The sequence below is a fragment of the Chroicocephalus ridibundus genome, chromosome 3, assembly GCF_963924245.1.
Source record: "Chroicocephalus ridibundus chromosome 3, bChrRid1.1, whole genome shotgun sequence".
In the NCBI taxonomy this organism is placed as follows: domain Eukaryota; kingdom Metazoa; phylum Chordata; class Aves; order Charadriiformes; family Laridae; genus Chroicocephalus; species Chroicocephalus ridibundus.
Genome location: NC_086286.1, coordinates 21,475,842 through 21,496,773, shown reverse-complemented (window position 1 = coordinate 21,496,773; position 20,932 = coordinate 21,475,842). Strand labels below are relative to the sequence as shown.

Below are 20,932 nucleotides of genomic sequence, written 5' to 3'. Positions count from 1 at the left end.
TCGCAGACACAGCCAACGTGCTTTAGGGGCCATTGATCACCAAGCCATTAGAGGCCATTTGGTGATGGGGTCCTGGCAAAGACCACCAGCGGTGGGTGGATCATCACCACATCTTCCTCAGGATCATGCAGGACCTCATAGAGCCACCAGAGCCCAGACTGGTGGGCAGGCAGGGCTGAGCATTTGCTAGGAAGGTGGGATGCTGCCTCCTGTTAGTGAGCCTGTGCTTTCACAGCTCTGATTCATTCTGGGTTGCAGCAAGCTGCCATTCCCCAAGCCCGCAGACACCAGCCTGGGATGCAGTGTTCTTTGTCGTCTGCATAATATTCAGAGCAAGGCTTTTTCCACACAGTGATTTACTTCAGGCGAGCCCAAGTAAAACTGAGGGGCTTCAGGAGGGTTTTTTTTCCCGGGTGAAAGGGCAAGATCACATCAAATGAAGTCCAGTGACGGTAAATGAAAATTAAAGTGCAGTGGCAGGAAACATTTTGATCTTTTAGCTGAAAGCAAAGGGATTTGGTATTGGCTGTATCAGTCCAGGAATGAAACATGGCTATGAACAGCCAAGTCTTGACTTCAAAATCCAGCAATGTCCCAAAAAGCAAAAAAGAAATCCCAAACCAGTGGTAGGATCCAGATGCAGACCCCAAGGAAGGGACAAACACAACGGGTACTGCCTGGTCTAAAGAAGAAAGATCAAGAGCTTATGCCAGCCCTGTCCCACAAGACCATTCAATTAAATGGAGAAAATAGGAGATTTCAAATGTTTGGCATACAACCTCTGAAGATCATTGCCCAACTCCTCTGCAGTCACAGAATCACAGAATGTTAGGGGTTGGAAGGAACCTCTGGAGATCATCTAGTCCAACCCCCCTGCCAAAGCAGGTTCACCTAGAGCAAGTTGGACAGGAATGCATCCAGGTGGGTTTTGAAGATCTCCATAGGAGACTCCACAGCCTCTCTGAGCAGCCTCTTCCAGTGCTCTGGCACCCTCAAAGTAATGATGTTTTTTCCACCCTCAACACAACGATGCGTTGAGATGGAATTTCCTGTGTTCTAGTTTGTGCCCGTTGCCCCTTGTCCTGAAGTCAGTAGGAGCCTTTCAGTTCCTCCCCCAAAGACGTTACGCACGTCACCGGTGGTGTCTGAGCCTTCGTTTGGGTAGCACTGGAGATGTCCAGAGGAGATCTGGTGGGTCCAGTCACAGCCATGCCACCGTGAGCCTTGCTGTAGGCATCTTGCCACCCTCATAATGGGTGGAAGGGTTGAAGGTGTCTATGCTGGCCTGGCCCCAGGCAGGTTTTTAATAAGGTCCTGACTTCAAATCCCCCTTGAGCAATGATTAAACAAAACCTTGTTTTGACAGAGCCCATGGTGGCCTCCTTCCCTTTAACTTCTGCCTTGGACTGCTAGCCTTCAACCAGCCAGAAGACACCATGTTAATCATATTTTTTGTGTGGGAAAGCCGAGGAAAGAGTATTACTCTGTTACCACGCAGCCAGCTCATGTGGCTTAAATCATAGCTACAACGGGCTTTCTGGCATATGAGTTCCCAGACAGAAAGCACAGGATTTTTTCCATAACATGCGGAGGGGGAAAAGAAAAAAGAAAAAGAAAAAAAAAAAAAGAGCTTTGGCTGCTTATATTGAATGCAAACAAAAATATATAGGCATCAGTGGTTTTGTGTGTTTTCAGGGCATTTGAGAACTCAAAAGCAGCTTTGTTTCTTCAACTAACTTGTGGTTAGACGGCCTGGACTTGGACGTGGCATGGACTGGTCTCTAAGTGGTAAATTGTCAAGGGGACAGTGGCTGGTCCTCTCAAAGGAGGGTACGAGAGAGGAGGCTGAATCATCTGGATGGGAGACGGGTGTTATGGGTGCCCACTGCTTGCCAGTCCTTTTAAAACATGAGTAAGGTACCACCTTAGCATGTCCATTGCTCATGCTCCTGTGCTGGCCCTAAAGCTGATGGTGTTCTGGGCCAAGCCCCTTCATTTTTCTCTGCGTCAGTTTCCTCATGTGCAAAAGGGACTGTGGAGGTCACCTGTGAAGTGGACCCGTCCTATGGGCACCAGGAGCACTCACAAGCTGATGTTTATGTGCTGATTTTCTTATTACTTCACCCTCCAGACTGATACACCAGCTCTAACGAGAAACACGTGGTGTTTTCATTTCACCTAATTACACATTTAAATATGCCTTGCTAAAGCGACACCTGCCTCCTCCATTTTGCTGGTTGTGTCATGGGTTGGGTGAGGGGGAGATGCTGCCGTGTCCTCCTCTCTGGGAAAATGCACGGGGCTGATGTCCTTCCAGCCAACAACTTCAGAGATCCTGCTTTAGAGAAGAACAAAAGAAAGAGAAGGAAAAACAAACAAAAAAAAGACTTTAATTATGGGTGTGGGTGTACGGAAAAGCTGAGATGTGTGTTTGCATGGTCCATGGCAGGATCGCTGTGAGGTTGAGCAGCAGCTGAGCACCTTCTCCTACCTGAGCCACCGGCGGGATGCTCCTGGGGTGCTGCTGCTGAAAGGCTGACTGCACCTAGTGGGGTTTCAGTTGGGAGGGGAAATCACTGCAAATGCTGAACAAACTTTCCCTCTAGGCCCACCTGCAAGGAAAAGCAATGAAATGCACACCAGAGCCCGCAGGGTGCCGTCCCCTCCTCAGCGGAGGGACAGCGGGAGGCTTCATGTGCTGCTTAAGCTCCTCTTCTAAGGGAGGTCCTCTGAAAGGACTGCAGTTTTTGTCCCTCATTGCTAATTAGTAGGCATCAGCGGGATTGATACATGGTGGCCGACTGCAATGCAACTTCCAGCAGCATCCTCGTTAGACACGGTGCCAGTACAGCAGCTCCATCCCTCCCTCCTCTCCACCGTTATGAAGTGCCCCTTGATTTTACATCTCTGCAAATATGCCTTGAGAGGGTAGGTGTTTGCTTATTAACTTAAAGCAAATTACATTTCTAAGAACGGGTGGAAGAAGATAATTTAATCGGCACACACGATCGGCCTGATTGATTGCGAATGATTGCACAGCCACCCCTTTACCCTGCCGAAGCGCAGCGCAGGTGCTAGGGCACATCCCCACCGCTGGGCATGGAAAAGGAGGGACTGGCTGCCGGGCTCAGGGCGGTTCATTTTTTCTACCGTGATTAATGTTGAGTCCTTAATGGACCAAAGGCTGAGTTTGTAATGAGCCTGAGGAATTAGCACACTCCTTTCAAAGAATCCAAAACCTGGTGATCAGGGCGATGGCTGTGCTCTGGGTTACAGCATCACGCCTGGTGTTTGACACACTCCGACCACCTGTCAGCCAGCGTTAAATAGTGATTTGCTTAACCCTTCCAAGAAGGAATTCAGCGTTGACTTGTAATCTCAAATATTTTCACACGGCTGAAGTCTGACTAATGATTTAATCAGAGCTCATGGCACTGAGCCACGGTGATTACCCATGCAGGCACGCACGGCAGCACGTCGTGGCACTGGCAGCCGCCCATCATGTCATCATGCTCGGTCCCAGCAGCTTAGGTCCCCGATGACGCTTGTTTGGGTATAGGTCTGAATCCCTCCGAATCTTACAGGCTGGATGAGGAAGGTGATGCTAACCTCCACTTCACAGCCTGGGGAGGCAGCTGGTTTAGAGAGGCATGAGGACACAACCTGGGGACACAGGTTCTCCACCAGGAAAAAGGGGCACCTCCAAGGTTTTGGGGAGGACTTGGTGAAGTATCCAGGCAGGTTGAAGTTGGAAACCCAGGTCTAGAAGATGATCTGTGCAAGGTCCTGCACCTGGGTTGGGGCAATCCCAAGCACAATTACAGGCTGGGCAGAGAATGGATGGAGAGCAGCCATGAGGAGAAGGACTTGGGGGTGGTGGTGGATGCTGGCAATGTGCGGCAGCCCAGAAAGCCAACCCCACCCTGGGCTGCATCCCCAGCAGCGTGGCCAGCTGGACGAGGGAGGGGATTCTGCCCCTCTGCTCCGCTCTGGGAAGACCCCCCTGCAGGGCTGCCTCCCGCTCTGGGGCCACCAACAGCAGAAGGACATGGACCTGTTGGAGCGGGGCCAGAGGAGGCCATGAAGATGCTCAGAAAGCTGGAGGACCTCTGCTGTGAGGACAGGCTGAGAGAGTTGGGGTTGTTCAGCCTGGAGAAGAGAAGGCTCCGGGGAGACCTTAGAGCCCTTTCCAGTCCCTAAAGGGGCTACAGGAAAGCTGGGGAGGGACTCTGGATCAGGGAGTGGGGCAACAGGACAAGGGGTAATGGTTTTAAACTGAAAGGGGAGAGATTTAGACTAGATATTAGGAAGAAATTCTTTATTCTGAGGGACATGAGACACTGTCCCAGGTTGCCCAGAGAAGCTGTGGCTGCCCCATCCCTGGAGGTGTTCAAGGCCAGGCTGGATGGGGCTTTGAGCAGCCTGGTGTGGTGGGAGGTGTCCCTGCCCATGGTGGGGGGCTGCAACAAGACGATCTTTAAGGTCACTTCCAACTTAATCCATTCTGTGATTTTATGATTCTATGATCTGGATATGAGCAGGGGAGGACTTTTGGACTGGCCATGTGTTTTTGGGGACGCAGGGTGTTTAGCAGCGTGGCCGTGAGCCCAGCCAAGCCACTCTGGCTCGGGGTCACTTCATTTAATAATATAGAGAGGAGCAGTGCGGAATGAACGAGCTATTGCCGTTGGGGCCATACGCAGTTTAGAGCAGCACAGAAACCTGGCCAAGAGCCTTTACTGTTTCTTCATCGTGGCAGTGAGATCACAGAACCATACGTGCTCTGATGGGAACATTAGAGGGGACCATGTGTCGCTTTATTTTGCATCTGACTCAGAAAGCCTGTTTGACACGAATGCTGGAACAGTATGTGGCTGTCAGAAAACAGAAAATAGTTGTTAAAATATCAAAGATGATTTCAGAGCTCCCCTTTGCTAGGCGGCAGCTCCAAGTTTCAGTGCCGGGAGGGAAAAAATGGCCCAAAACACAATGGATCAGCAGAGGTGATGCTCTACCTACCTACCCTCCTTTCTCCAACCAATTATCCATCATGCTGTGTCACCTCAGGCCAGCCTGGCTCCCCCAAAAGACTGAGTCTTTTATGTTTCAGCTCCCTGCTGTCTCACTGTGGAGTGGTACGAGCTTACGGGGCAAGGGGATGTGGCAGGATCAGAGGGAAAACCAGCCCCCAGGCTTGCTGTGGGCAGGGAGCTGAGTTATGAAACCCAGTTTTTAGCACCAGTTCCTCCAGATCTCTGGGCATGTCACAGAGGAGGGCAAGCCTTGAGTGGTGGTTGCTCTTCTTCCATAGCAAAAGACATGTGTTAAATATAAGGAAATACCAAAAGCAGCCACCACACTCAGCTGTTTCCTCTTTTTTTTTTTTTTTTAAGTGGAGAAAGAAAAGCTTTCTGAAAATTGTTCCTCCTACAAAAGGAATGCTTTGTAAAGCTGGTTTGTCTCTTAAGCTTCCTCTGAACTGCATTTGAGAAAGAAAGGAGCCCTGAGGCGGGATGGAGATGAGAAAGGGAACGGCAAGCAGGGCTGAGCCAGGGGGCTGTGCAAAGGACAAACGCTCCCATGAATTTAAGAAAGGATCGGGCCAATTCATGAAACAGAAATCCATCGAAGGGTGGTCATCATGAAGATTCTAATTTGGAGGGTCAGCAATGGGATGCGAGCCCTGGTCCTGTTGGAGATGGTCTCTCGGGACAGGGCCAGGCTCATCTCCAGCACCTCTGGCACCTGGGACTCATCCTGCAGTGGGGATGCGGATGCTGGTATGCTGGGATACTGGATATCCCTCATGGGTGCTTCGGCTTCTGCAAGAGGGCAGCATGGCTGGGTGAAATCAGGCAAGAGCCTCCCAAGGGTCCAAGCAACAAACACATCATCTACTACAGAAAAGCGCAGCGGGGGAGAGCAGCCGGAGCAGCTCCTGGGAGACGGATGGGATCCCACTCGTCATGGCAAGAGGGACTATTTGCTGTGTCAGGTCACGAATGTTAGGGGCAAGGCTCTGTACCACGAGTGCCGAGCTCATCCTCTCCCACCCAGGCTTTCCTCAGCATCCTCCATGGGTGCTTCTGACAGCTGCACCTAATTCCTATATGGCTTAGTAAAGTGAGCACGGGATGGCAGCGTGAGGTCTCCTGCAATCTAGCCCCAGTACGCCCCAGGCATAATATTCACCTCTTCACGCCTCAGTTTCCCTCAGTAAATTGGATAGTAATGAGATCTATTAACACCGTCATGTTACATCACATATGTGGCAAGTGATTCATTACACGCAAAGCTCCGAGCACGTGAAGCAGCTCACAGGGGTCAGGCAGCACCAGGCTCATCCCAGCGTGATGTCTGTCTGTGATTGTGGCGGCATTCCATCTATCCTTCACCCTCTTCCCCATCCCTTTTCCCCCCAATTTTGTCCCTCATCCCGGGGAAGGTCCCTGGGAGGAGAGATGTGGCTCCTTCCCAGGTGAGACCCAGCAGGCTTTTGGTGTCAGGGCTCATGCCAGGAGCTTCTCCACCCACGCCCCGACACTGCCGTCACCTTCCACCCACCTCCCATGTGCCCACACGTGTGCTCCTGACTTGCCCGTGGTTGTGTCCCATGGGAATCATAGAATCATAGAATGGTTTGGGTTGGAAGGGACCTTAAAGATCATCTAATTCCAACCCCTCCCACCAGACCAGGTTCCTCAAAGCCCCATCCAGCCTGGCCTTGAACACCTCCAGGGATGGGGCAGCCACAGCTTCCCTGGGCAACCTGGGCCAGTGTCTCACCACCCTCACAGTCAAGAATTTATTCCTAATATCTAATCTAAATCTACCCTCTTCCAATTTGAAGCCATTACCCCTTGTCCTAATAGAATCATACAATGGTTTAGGTTGGAAGCGACACCTCCAGCAGCTATGGGGAGATGGGGGGTTTGTTCCTGCTGGAGGTCCACGGTACGATTTACCCCATAGCAAAGGATTAGGGGATGCTGGTATCGGTAGCTCAGCCAAGAGGAGATTAAAGGATGCCTTGATCAGAAGGCTATAAATACCTGGGTTAGAAATAAAGCAGCGATAACGGGGCTACTGAGCGCGGAGAACGAAGCTGTAGAAAATCCAAAGGCAAAACAATAAACGCTCAGCAGAGAGCTCAGTTTTAACATCGGGCTTTGTTTGCGGCGGTAGCCAAAAGCAGGGGTGGATTTACCATCAGGGCTGTTTTTATCTCGGCTGTCCACACTTCTTTGAAAGAAATGCACCTTTGAGGCAAAAGCTATTTTTGGGATGCCCCTGGTTACGTGCCGGAGGTCAGAAAAGATGATCACCCTGACCCTTTCGTTCTTATCATCTGGGAGCCGTGAGTTATATCTCTTAATCTCTCTTTAAAAATCCCAGGGCCAATGAAACTCAGGTTAACGAGTCGTGGAGCTGTGCTTACGCAGCCCAGCACCACTAATTATTTCTAACCCTTGCTAATTCTCCAGCAGCTCCCAATATGATGGCAAGGAAAGCACCTCTGTTGATTTTCTGCGTCATGCTGGGGCAGGGCTACGTCTTCTTCTGAGTGATGTGGTGGTAAAATCCCCCATTTACCTTAAAAATCTGTTTATTTCTTTCCCGCTATATAAAAGAAAGTTTGAAGATCAATTAGTGTAGTCTTTCTTTCCACAGCTAGAAGGGTCTTCCAGCTGAAATAGTATTTCAAGGGTTCCAGGAATATATTTTGTCTAAACTAATGCTCTTGGAGAATCGGTATGACGGTCAGCAGCAGCAGTACTGCTGGAGCAGCCTGTGATATAGACCTATCTCCCTGTCTTGCTTGAAATACGTTTTTATACATTTATTTGAGCACCCCCATGCGCATGGCAAGACATATGGAGAGGACTGGGGCAACACGCCATGGTTGATGATATCCAGGATTATTTATCTCCCTCTGGCAAAGAAGTGAGGCAAAATGAGGTTTAAGTTGGAAGAGACCTTGAAGATCTTCTAGTTCTAACCCCCAACATGGGCAGGGACACCTCCCACTAGACCAGGTTGCTCAAAGCCCCATCCAGCCTGGCCTTGAACACCTCCAGGGACAGGACAGCTACAGCTTTTCTGGCTCTTGTTGAGCTTCTCATCCACCAACAGCCCCAAGCCCTTCTCCTCAGGGCTGCTCTCCATCCATTCTTCGCCCAGCCTGGATTTATCCTTGGGATTGCCCTGACCCAGGTGCAGGACCTTGCACTTGGCCGTGTTGAACATCATGAGGTTTGAACGGGCCCAACTCTCCAGCCTGTGCAGGTTCCTCTGGATTTTGTTGTATCTGTAAGGGATCCGTCAGCTGAACCATTCCTCTTCCAAACTCTCTGAGTGATGCAAGGCTCCCAAGCCTTAAATGCGTCTGTGGCTGCAGCTGCTGGCGGGGGACGGCTGCCCCGCCATCTATCCCCAATATTCTGCCCCAGCGCCGCACCGCGAGCACCCCAGCTCCATTTATGGACCATTTATGGACCATATGGACCATATGGATCCATTAATGGTCCATTTATGGACTGAGATCTATAAATGTGCACAGATGTTGGGAAAACCAACTTTCCCTGGAGGAAGGGGGAGCACTCGCAGCATCTCAACCCCAGACTATGCACAGATATATATATACAGATATATAAAGGCATACACACATATATAGAGATATACACATGTGCATACGCATATGCATATGCATACGTGTGTTATATATACACAAATGCATATTTATGTATAAGTGTGGGCGCGTGCACGTATCTGCATAGATGCACAAGAATATATGCACATGCATAGACATAGACATATATAAATACATATACACACGCATATATACATACATATATACAAATGCATATATGCATATACATGCATGTAGACAGATATATACACACATATATACATATATATGTGCATATACATATTCATATACATATACACATTATATATACAGAAATATATGTGTGTGCATGTGCATACATCTGTATATATACACAGATATATACGCATGTGCATACAGTCATATATACATACATATACACACATATATACAAATACATACATATATACAGATATTTGCATATATGTGTGCTTTTACAGATATATACACATATATATTCAGATATATACATGCACGTATGCATATATACATGTGCGTATGCATATACATATTTATATATTTATACATACACATGTTATCTATACACAAATGTGTATTTATGTACAAGCGTAGGCATGTGCGTACATCTACAGATACACACAAGAATATATGCATGTGCACAGACATAGATGTATACACATATATACACATACATACATATATACAGATATATGCATGTATGTACGTGTATGCACATATATGCATATATACAGACATGTACACACATATATACATGTGTATGTGCATATGCACATATATACATATATACACGTGCATGTGCATATACATATTCATATATATAGGACATTGGAATCATAGAATCGTGGAGGCTGGAAGGGACCTTTAAGATCATCGGGTCCAATCATCAACCTACATACACATACACATACACATGTATATACGCGTACACACGTACATATACATATGTATATACACATACACGATACACGAAGATACTCATACACGTGCACACACACACGTGCACGTCTATACAAGCGTATACGCGTACGGAGCACGCGCGCAGGGGGCGGCACTACAAGTCCCATCATGCCGCGGGGCGGGGAAGGGGGCGTGTCCTCGCGAGACGCGTCGCCCCGCTCCCGCCGGGCCCCACCCCCGCCGGTGGGGTGGGCGAGCGCGCGGCGGCGGCCGAGGCAGAGGGCGGGCGGCGCTGAGGCGAGCCGAGCGGAGCCGAGGGGAGCCGGGGGCGCTGAGGCCAGGCGGCGTGAGGGCAAAGGAAGGCGGCGGCGGGGCCGTGGTGAGGGCGGCAGAGCCGGCGTCCATCGCGTTTCTTCTCCCCGGCAGCTGCCGCCGCTTCCCAGCTTGTCTCTCGCTGCGGGGGCGGCGGGGAGAGCTGCGGAGGCTCCCTCCCCTCTCGCCCGCCCTGAGGAGACGGGGACGGCGGCTGCCCCTTTAACCCCCCCGCTCCTTGCTTCCCCCCTTCGTCTCGGGGAGCTGCCGCTGCCGGCCTGAGGTGCCTCTTCCGCCTGCTTCCTTCCTCCCTGGGGTGAGTATCGCGCCTGTCGCGACAGAGCTGCTGCCGTATCGCCAAGGGGGAGGCGGGCAGGGGGCCCGCCCGGGGGCTGCCCCCTTCCTCCGGCTCCTTCCCCCCCCTTCTTCCCCCGCCGCCCTGCGCGCTTTGTGCGGCGCCTCCGCAGGGCTGTCTTGCTGTTGCTGGCTTTAAAATAATTCTCTATTTATTTTTTTTCCGGGGGTTGGGGAGTTTTTTGTCTTTTTTTGGGGGGGTGGTGGTGAGTGGATTTTTTTTTTTTTTGTGCTGTGTGTTTTTTTTTTTTTTTCTTTCTCCCTTCGTACCCCCCCCCGGAGTTGGCCGGGCCCCGATGTGGGGCTGGATGTGCCGGGGAAGCTCTTTGTCATGGAGCGGCTGCTGAGCCGCCTGCCCTCGGGAAAAACATCACTTAAAAAAAAAAAAAAAAAAACAAGGAAAAAAAAAAAAGTCAGCAGTTGGACTCCGAGGTTTTTGTTGAATACGAGGGGTGGGTTTTTTTGGCGGTGGTCATGTTATTTTTATTTTATTTTTTTTTTTTTCCGAGGAGAAAAGATTCCACCCCCCCGCCAAGTCTAGGCTCCATTTATCGCAGCCCCCTGTGCCGGAGCAGCACGCAGGCGGGTGAAAACAAAACAAAGGGGGATTTTCGGTTTTGCTGCTGTTAACCTGCAAAATCTTGGTGGGAAAGCTTGCTGCTTCGTTCCCCTCTCCCCTCCCCCTTTAGCTCTTCCAAATCTGATGCCGTTTTACTCTGGAAGAATCCAGATAGCCGGTAGATAAGTTGTGTCTTTTTAATTTTAAGCTTCTTGCCGGGGGGAATCGGAAGGTTTCTCTACCGTATCCTCAGCCTTGGCTCTTTTGTGAGCAGCCTGCCATCCAGCGCAACTTTCGTCGGGTTTTTCTTTTCACTCTTCTTTTTTTTTTTTTTTTTTTTTTTCCACGTAGTTAAATAATGCGGTTTCAGGAAGAGCTAATGGCAGGGGGGACATTTCTGCCTGTAACAGCCATAGAGAAGATTTTTTTTAAAAGGCAGGGGAAAGGAGCAGCAGTTGTGTTTTCAGCTAAATAATATTTTTTTTTCTTCTTAAAAGGCATAATGATATTTTAAAGCAATTATTTTATTTTTATACTGAAAAGCTTTTTTCTTTTTTATTCTTTGTTTTTAAACTACCCCCTCAAAAACTGCAGCTGTTCCACCTCTGCAAAATGCAGCTTCTAGAATACATGCAAGCAAAAAGCAGCCTAGCTGTAATGCTTGTGTTTCTGGCCTTACGTTTTAAAGGCCACACATTTGTTTTCGCTGGGACCCTGCTGCCTTGAAAACACACTACTTGGTAAAATTACAAAGTGTTTCAGCTAGACAGAGCTGGAGGTTCTGCATCCGAAGGACGACGGGTTTATTTTTTCCATTCTGAGCACGCGTCGGGGGCAGAGGGAGAGGTAGGGGGAAAAAAAAGCAGTTTCCGGTTTCTGTTCAGCAGCTTTTGATATTTTTTTTTTACAAAGAAGCAGATAGATGACCTGTTGATGATACATCTTCCGTCGCTTTTTATGCCAAAAGGTGCCGGTTGGTTAGTGGAGATGAAAGCTTTAGCCAAGATTTTTGTTTGCGTGTGTTGCCGTGCAGTCTGTGTGGCTTTGTGATGTTTTAGGCCAACAATTTTGGAGTGAGTAATGTAGAGCCAAAGTTCAGATGTCTACACGGGACACTTCCCCCCCTCCTCTCTGCTGTCCCCCTTCTCCCTGAGAAAAAGCCTGGTTTCTAGAAAATTTAACTCATAGTTGGAAAATTAGACCCTTTTGGTGCTGTGTAAGATACGTGCCCTAGCTCCTTTTGAAGTCGTATGAATGACCAGGCAGGAAGCTTTAGGAATTCGTTTTAGTTGTATGTAGGCACCTATTGGGTACCTTAAGCTGAGACGTCTCCTATTTCAAATGAATTAAACTTGTAGGAGCACCTGTGTTCTGCTGAGTATAGTCTTGTGAAGTGTGCCTAATGAATGTTTCCGTTCTTACCAAACACTGAAATGTATTTCTCAACGCAGCAAGTCACCATGCTGGACCTGGTTCATTTTGGAAATTAAAGTTTTGGGTAACTTCTAGTATTTCAGTTAAAGCAGAACTTTTATATAAAGTCTGTCTGCTACAACCGTTTTGTATTTTGGTATCAATACCGGTTTCTATTAAGAAACTAGGCATGGAAAACAGGATCCTTTCACTTCAGGATTTATAGCTTGAGACTGTGTATTTGTAGACGCAAAATAGAGCATCATCTGCTTGGAGCCAGTGGTATTTAAAACTCTTATTCATTTGGAAGGAACTAATTACAAGTACATTTTGATATAAAATGTCTTCTCAGATAGGAACTCTGGAACACAGGAAAGCAAAAAACCCAAAGCTGTTTGTAGATGCTAATCCATGCCCTGAGCTAAAAAAGGAAGAATGAGGGTGTTTCATGAGAAATCAAAGTCACCTTTAAGTGCACGCTTGTAAGCTAAATTACACAGTTGATTAGGAATTCCTGCAGGATGCCGATAATTGGAGGTACTTGTTGCTAGCTGGTCACTGTGTGCCTTGCTGGTTAGATCGTAAAAGTTTTGACTGTAGGTGGCATCAAGAGGAAGAAGTCCAGCTCTCTTGCTTCCCAGGCATTCGTTCCTTAATCTCCAGATTCACAGGCGGGCTGACAAACTGTCGAAGGAAGTGACAGCAAAGAGATGGTGTAGGAAGTAGGTCGAGCGCCACTAAACACTGCTGAGAGAGTTTCGGTGGAAAAAAGTAAGCATGTTTCCATCTGATCTAGTTTCTGTTTGCTTTCAATCTACCTGTTAACAGGACGCAGCAGTAAAGTTCATACTCCTGCTGTAGTCCTCCGATTCCGCTGAAATTAATATTGCATCCCTAATTGGGCCCAGTTAGTCTACCTGGATGGAAAGAGTCATGGGGAAGAAGGCAAAATAGCAATTTAGTTCCCATCGCGTGAGGTGCCAGTTGTGTCAGCTGGGCAAAGCTGAAGTGGCTCTGCGTCTCCTTGGAGGCCATGGACAACTTGTGGGATGGACTTCCCTCTCCCAGTGCTGCTGCGGGCTCTCCAGTGTGGTGGCTGGGGCAATAGGGTAGCATCATGATGTGTTCTTTGTGGACTTAAAGTTTTGCAGTGGATGTGGCAATTAATAGTGACAAGCGATTTTAAGTGTTTCTTGTTTAAAATGTTTGAATTGAGGTATTCAAAAACCTGCTTTCCAAGTTAAAAAAGTTCTTTGGCATGCTAGAAATCTTCCTTATACTACAAAAAAAAGCAAGCTCTACCGTCTTGCTGCTGTCTTCTGAAAGCAGTAAAAACTATTGACAGTAACTTGATTTGCAGAAAAATTACAGCCTTGCACTATGAATATGTTCTTCACGAAGTATCCTGTATTTATATTGATTTGAAAAAGAGATGTTGCTTCGAGTAGGAAGAGGCACTTAAATGCTTTGCATGAGTGAGTGCACAGCATATTGGCTACCTAGGTGAGCCCTATGCCATAGATGACTTCTGCTGACCCATTATCATGTGATCTGGAGTACCAAATGTTGCTAGCTGCTCAAAATGACCTTTCTGGAATAACCCCATAGTCATGAACGGATGTAAAAAATTTGAAACTATGGGCTCTACAGGAAAAGGCTTTTGTCCTCTGCTGGCAGCCTGTGCTGAAGGTAGGTGGTCATCAATACCAGTCTAGCTCCAGCAACGTCTCCTGGCCGGTGTGCTGGGTGTAAATGCTGTGAGGTGGTGTTTTGGGATGTGGGCTCAAGTGTAAACTGGTCAGCAGCTTGTTTGACCCAGGCTGAACACAGCGTTTGGTTAAAGATTGATGGTATCCTCCAGTCCCTGCCATGCAGGAGCACAGTTCAGTTCATGAATAGGTAATAAAAGTTAATCTGCTGACCTTGTTTCTTAATCCATGCTGCTGAATTCAATCATAGAGACTTGACTGCCACCCATGGTACCTACTTATATAAAAGCTGAATTTTGGGGTGGGATCTCATGTACTTGAGAGCAGAGTGGACTGAAACTTGCAGTGCACTTCTGGCTGTGGTTTCAGGATTGGGAGTGTCCTATAATTTTACTTGTCTAATTGGAGGTACATGGCAGTTGTCGGAGTAGGAGCGGTCAAAACCTCTTACCCTGGTCCTCTAATTAAATTCCTGTTGGGAAGAGGATTCATTTGATTCACACATTGAAATACTTCCCTTGTTCATGTATGTTGTAGAAGACTTTGGATATGTGTCATGCTGGCTCAAAATGCTCTTGATCTCCCTTGATGTTGGCTATACAGCTATGTCAACCAGATGTTTTTCCATGCCGACCCTGTTTGTAGCAGATTAATTGCATAAATGTGTTTTTTAGAAGGGGGAAAAGCGTTGCTTTTGGGGGAAGTTTTTTTTTTTTTTAATAGTACAGAAATATTTGAGCCAGAGGGTGCTGGCCTGCCTATACTAGATAGGGTAGGCATGTATGTGTTGGAGGGAACAATTGCACCATCTGATTGACAAAAGTTAATCAAAGTCTCAGATGTAGGCAGGCTTTTGCTGTTAGTTTACATATTTGGTGTTCAGGGAGATAAGCATGGTATTTTTGCAGAAAAGCTTTTTGTCGCCAAGTGCTGCGTTTCCATTTGTGAGTCTAACATCTGCTATAGTGGCTGAAGCTCTGCATTGTAGACAAGTCTAGTGCAGAAACAAACAGTAAGGAAGGTAGGGAAAAGCTGAAGTTGAATAGACTTAAACAAGAAGTGATCTACAGAATTTTTTTTATTATTACTAGGGTAGTTGATAGTCTGAATAGCTACTAGAGGATGCTGTTTCGTGGATTGATTGAGGTTTTGAGTGAGTCAGATGCAAGCATCTATAAAATATTTTTTAATGTAAGATACGGGATTGGAGCAAGTTGGTCAAGTAAGGTTCTTTGGGGGGATAGTTTATTGGAGCTAGGACTTGAGGAGAATATGGAAAAAACAAAACAAAACAAAAAACAACCCACCCCCCCCCCCCCCCGCCTAAAACCAGAAAAACAATAACAAAACCCTGCCTAGCCAAAATTGTCTTCAAGTAGATGACCATCAATGTTTTTTTGCTTCCATTGCCAATTGATTCATCTGCCTGGATGTACTTAGCCACTTGTATTTCAAGTGTACAATGTTTCTGCAACTATAGTGAACCCTTTGGGCTTCATTACAAACACTTAAAAATACTCTTTTCTAAGTTGGGATACCTATTTTCCTTACTTCATGGGCAAGATTGGGGATAAAGATAAATTTGAAGGGACTGATTTGTTGTCTGTCAAGATGACTCTTAAGACTTGCCATTGGTGGAGCTCAAGGCCTGTAAGTTTCTGGAGGTGTGGTGAGAGCAAACTTAGTGATCTGATTTGAGCATCTCACCCTGTCCTGCTTGCTTCATCAGTGCTCCTGCTTAATTGTCTGGCAGTTGGTCTGAACAGAGAAGCGAGCAACTGGAAAGTAGCAGCTGTTGAGTTAGTTTCTCCCTCCCTTCTGCCAGTTTGTCCTCTAGGATGGTAACCCCTTGACCTATGTCAACAACACAAATGTCTTAATTGTTCCTTGGGTCAGGGCAGCCAAACTGTCATGTCCGGGTTAGATCCAGCTTGAAATGTTTCCATCCAGCTGGTCTTTTTTGCCCCAGAAATGATCAGCCACAGCTGGGGCAGCACACAAAGCAGCTAGGTGGAACCGTGGGCTTTAGGTATGGGAACTAGTGTGCCACTGTAGCCTGCACACATGGCCCCCTTAACCGTCAAGTCAATTGGGATGCTGTAAGACAATGTTAAACTAGTAGCAAAATTAGGCTTAGAGTTTCATGTGTTTGTAGTTGCTTTCCTTGTGTGAAGATCATGCCTCTCTGACAGTTACAGGTCTGCCCCAAAGTGCCGGCTTTCCCTGCCCTCAATTCCTTCTGCTTTTAATGGTTGCGCAGCATTAAATAGTAAAGACTTGATTTTAAAATCATGCAAACTTGACTGTTTCATCTGTATTTTCTTTGTCCTAAGACAAATTCTTCATGTTCAATGATAAAAGTGGTCCCTGAAGAATTCCTGCTAAGAAATGTCAAGGCTCTTCTTCTCTTAAATGTTAAAATGTATACTGAGATTTCTGCCTGATGCTACCTTGATATCCTTTCCACTTGTCTGAAGCAGTTGTAGTTCAGTACAATATTTTTACAAGAATAAATATTGCCTTAATGGTGGCTTAACACAAGGTTCAACTGGGAAAATAAGTAATGATTCTTTTGTCATATTGTGTAGCTGAACTATTTATTTGGTATGAATGAGGTTAGGGGAAAAATCCAAAATGCATCACACACGAAGGCTTACTATAAAGTAATTTGCTTCTTTTTAAAGAACTTGTTGCTCGTTTTCCTTCTTTAATGCACCTCTTGGGATAAACTGCTAATTCTAAAAATATTTCAATTCCGCCACTTCCCACTAATATATTTTTTCTTTGTTTGGCTTTGGTTTGCTTTTTCCCTGAGCCACTCTAAATACTCTGAGGAATGCTCAACATGGAAGAAAGTAAATGCACGTAGGTATTTGAGTTGCTGCATTTAGATCACTGCTGTATTTCGAGGCCAGCGGAAGATGACTTTGAACTTCTACTCTGCAGTGAAAGAGGGTGCAGGGGCCTCAATCTTTAGCTAGTGTCGCAGGTAGGGTATCTGGTTCCTTTCTACTGGGCAAGCACGCTGTTTTGAATTTAGGAAAGAAAATATAACATGCTTAATAAGCATGACAAAATTCTTCTGATAGAAACTGGGAGAGTTTCTACCAGATGGAAACTCTGGAAGAGTCAACAACCAGAGTTATTGACTATTCATGTATGCGAAACCAGAGTTATGGACTGTTCAGTCAATATTGCTATTTCCATCTTCATGATCAAACTTTGATGGCGTTCAGTTTCAGATTTAGGAATGCCGCTTTCAGAACACCGCAAAAGGGTGTATGATGCCCATAAGTGGCACGAGTCTATGCACAGCTTCCTAGGTATGCTCTAGTACAACCTGTCTTCTGTGCTTGGGTGGCGGGTGGCCCACTCTTAGCCCTAGGACACAGTCTAGGCTTGGATGGCCAACATGTATGAAGCTGGTAAACTTGGGCTGGAGAGGGGGAGGAATATTGCTTGCTGTACACCTGTTAATGATTTGGTACGTTCAAGTGACTTACTCTTTTGTCATCTTTTTCTGCTTTAAAAGAATGCATTAAAGCCACATGGAAAGGCCATCTCTGTTTTTACGCAGAAAATGTTTCCAGCTTGTTCTCACACTGGATTGGCATTGTAAAGTTAAAATATTTTTAACATCAATAGTGATGATTAGAAGTTGAATAGTTAGAGGGGAGAAGATAGTAGTCAAAACTTCAACACCTGGTATTTGTGTTTGTTAGAGGGATATTTGTTTAAATGCACCTTCAGCAAAGAGCTGTGAGAGATCCACCTCAAACTCCCTGAAACTTATGGGGGCAATCAGTAAAAATGGCTTTTTAACAGGGAAAAGAGCTAGATATTTTTTTCAGTTTTTCAGAGAAGCAGAAGGCCCGAAAGTAGGCTCTTAGAGAGTTTCATTTGTTCTTTTTATCATGTGATAATGTTTAGACAAATTTGTGATGGTAGTGCTGACACTTTAGATGAGGACTGCTTCCTTCCCTTAGAGTTAAAGCATTACATATGTTTTTATATATGTATAAATCAATCATATATATATATATGAAAATATATATAACTGTGCACTTCATACCCTGGGATTACCCGACCAAGTTTAAGACAAATTATATTGCAGTGCATGTTAACCTGAAGGCAGTTGATCACCCCTGTGTACTTAGATGACTTTCACAGCCAAGTCGTCTCCTCTTGATTCCTGTGGTAGGTGGATCCATCATACTGCATCTTTGTTCTTTGATATTTTTTTTTTAATAATGTAATTCCTATGTTGCTGATAGCCCACATCAGTTGTTTTAGCATTCGTTTGGTGCTGTATGTGGTGGATGTGAAATATTATTCCAGTAGAGCTTTCCCTTTTGGTGCAGCATAAACTGTTGCCTGTTGGTTAAGGTTTCTGCAAGCTCCTCAAGGTTGTTGCAGAGAGCTGGAGTGTACCATGGTGAGGGTAGCAGCTGGGTTGGTTTTGTCTTTTGTTTTTTAAAAGAAGTGATGCATTATTCTGTTGGGGCAGTCAGCCACCTGCTGAAGTTGAGGAACTCAACTTGATCATGCAAACAGATAAATGCACGAGTAGGTTTTATTTTTAACCACTCTTTTTTTTCTTACATATGTACGTATTCTTACAGTCAGTACTGTGGCCAGTGTATTAGCTTTTTCTTAGGCTTTCAGAGACAGATGTCAATGTAGAGTAGGTTCTTCAACCTCTCACTGCTGCCTGAGAAAGGCCAGGATGCTGCAGTAAAATGTGGGGGCTTATAAGCCACTTGTGACTTAGATATAGAAACTGCTTTTGAATTTCTATGCCAGTATAGATACAGTATTTATTTTTTTTCCTCATTGAAATAACTGTTCATACTTCACTGTTCTCAGATATGCATAGTTAGCAAGGGAAACCCCTACCTCTAGAGGGAAAGTGTTACAAGCATTTTTCCTGCAATCTGTCACTTACTATAACTTTGGGGAGGAGCTCATTTAAGGTGGCAGTGTCTAAACAGGAGCAGAGATAGGAGCCTGATACAAAAGGTGGGGGAAGAGTTAACTTTTACCTTAAAGCCAAGAAGAACCAATCCCAAGGAGAATTGAAGAACTTATTTACCATGCCAGTAAGGACGTGTAGCTAGCATCTGGTATCTCTCAATCTCTTCGAGTCCACAACAGCAAGTATTGTAGGCATGCTGCTGACGATTAACAGTCAGATTTGTCTGGCCATTTGGTATATATTTCAAAGCCTCAGTCATCAAGAAATAGAGGTTTTAAAGATGTAGATAGTGCTTGGCTTACGTGTGGAGTGAGATGGCATGAGAAGCTTCTTGCCTCACTCTGTGCAGATGTAAAGTGTAACATCGCCTGTTTTCTCTTCTCTCGCTCTCCAGTTTCCCAAGGCAGGGTTGCCAGCTGTGCCAGCACCTCATGCAGGCCTTAAAGATGAGAGGGGTGTGTTCACTTCTGAATCCCTGGGAGATGTGGGGAAGCATGTTCTAACCCTTCCATGTATAACAGAAAACCTAATAAAGCCAGAATTGCGCTCCACTTCCCTGTTCAACTAGGAGTTCAGTGTATGGGAGGTGGCAGGGAGAGGAACCTGTAGGCTGGGATGATGGATGATGTCTCCAAAGCCCCAGATGGGTGTTAGACTTGTCTCCCTATTTTTTTGTCCTTATTAAAATAAAGGTAAGGAATTCACAGGTGTGTTGATGCTTAATTTGCTAATGTTTGGAGGCTGCTACAGAAATGCGGATTAGTATTCAGTTACTAATCAAATCTTGCTCTGCTCTGAGGCATGTAAACTAATGAAGTGCCAACAAATGTGAAGGTGGGTGAAAAAGCTGATAGTGCAGCTTTAGTTCTCTGGGTTCATGCTTCCCATGCTTCTTTTCTACTTCCACTGTGTCGGATGTTTAGAAGTGTCAGCGTGACCAAGGACCAGGTACAGAGCTTATCTGAGGCACAAGCCTGCTGCTAAGGAGGAAAGCACAGTGATTTGGAATATGGAGAGGTATAACATCTGTTCGTAACCTTTTGTCACAAGTGCAACGGATTATAAAATGACAAATACTGATTCTCTGCCAATCGGCATATGCTCAATTCAGTATTGCACAAAGCACACCAATTAGATTTAATACAAATGTTCCCTCGGAAAGATCACCTTGATTTAATTTTTTTTCAGATGCATAAAGTAGAAATGGTCTGAGGCTCTCTGTTTGTTCTTTAAAGACTAAGTGCTATATTTCTAGCTCTTGGCAGACATTGTCCACAAGTACTTCATGTTCCATTGGGTTTATGCCAAATTTAATGTACTATGTGTACTGAAAGCATCAAAACCAGACTTACTTTAATTTTAGATTTTACAGCTACCATTATTGATTTTTCTTAGAGCTGTTCCATCCAATCTGCTATTGTTTTAATTTCTTTTCCCTGCAGGAATTTGTAGAAGGCTCTTGACAGTCTTTATTTGTGTGGCTAGGGACTGTTTATATGAGTGAGAGCTGTAGATCAGACATCTCTGCAATGGCCAAACTCTCCATTTATAGAAGCTAAATCAGCACACTGCATTAGCTGTGAATGCCTGTCTTTAATACAGACTGGTATGCTGTGACTAAGAGTGGTGTTATAAACAGAGTCTATCAACTGTCTTTCAAGAAACTTGAATTTTATAAAAACCTGAGATGGGAAAGGACTATTACAATCAGCTAAACATGCCAAAAGATGTGAACTTTCATTTCGCAGTGCTCGTATCACGTGTGAATAGAATTATGCCCATAAGACCTTGGACTCTGAAGAGATAAAAATGGGAAGCGGTAGGGGAGAGAAACAGAGCACAAACAGGAGTTACGGTAGGTAAACAAAGAGAGGAAGGAAATAACTGAGGGAAAGAATAGGGCATAGTGCAAAACAGCCAACCAACGTGGGCTGGAGCATTCATAATGCTACAGTCGTCAGGTCTGCCGGTCCCTGCCTGACAGCTGTATCTGCTGGCCTCGTATTTTGGCTGTTCATCTTTTATTTTCAACCCTCAGGGCCAAGTAGTTGTGCTTAACCATG

At 45.8% G+C, this 20,932-nt stretch overlaps 1 protein-coding gene across 4 annotated transcripts in view; it reads left to right on the top strand.

The window, feature by feature from the left end:
- Positions 1-9,790: 9,790 nt before the first annotated feature.
- Positions 9,791-20,932, top strand: part of PELI1 (pellino E3 ubiquitin protein ligase 1) — a 46,608-nt gene continuing 35,466 nt past the window's right edge. For 2 of the 4 annotated variants that reach the window (XM_063328365.1, XM_063328360.1), the window contains exon 1: positions 9,791-10,175. The gene's annotated coding sequence lies outside the window, so the exon portion shown is untranslated. The remainder of the gene's footprint in view (positions 10,176-20,932) is intronic. The other 2 variants (XM_063328362.1, XM_063328363.1) reach the window with 1 other exon arrangement.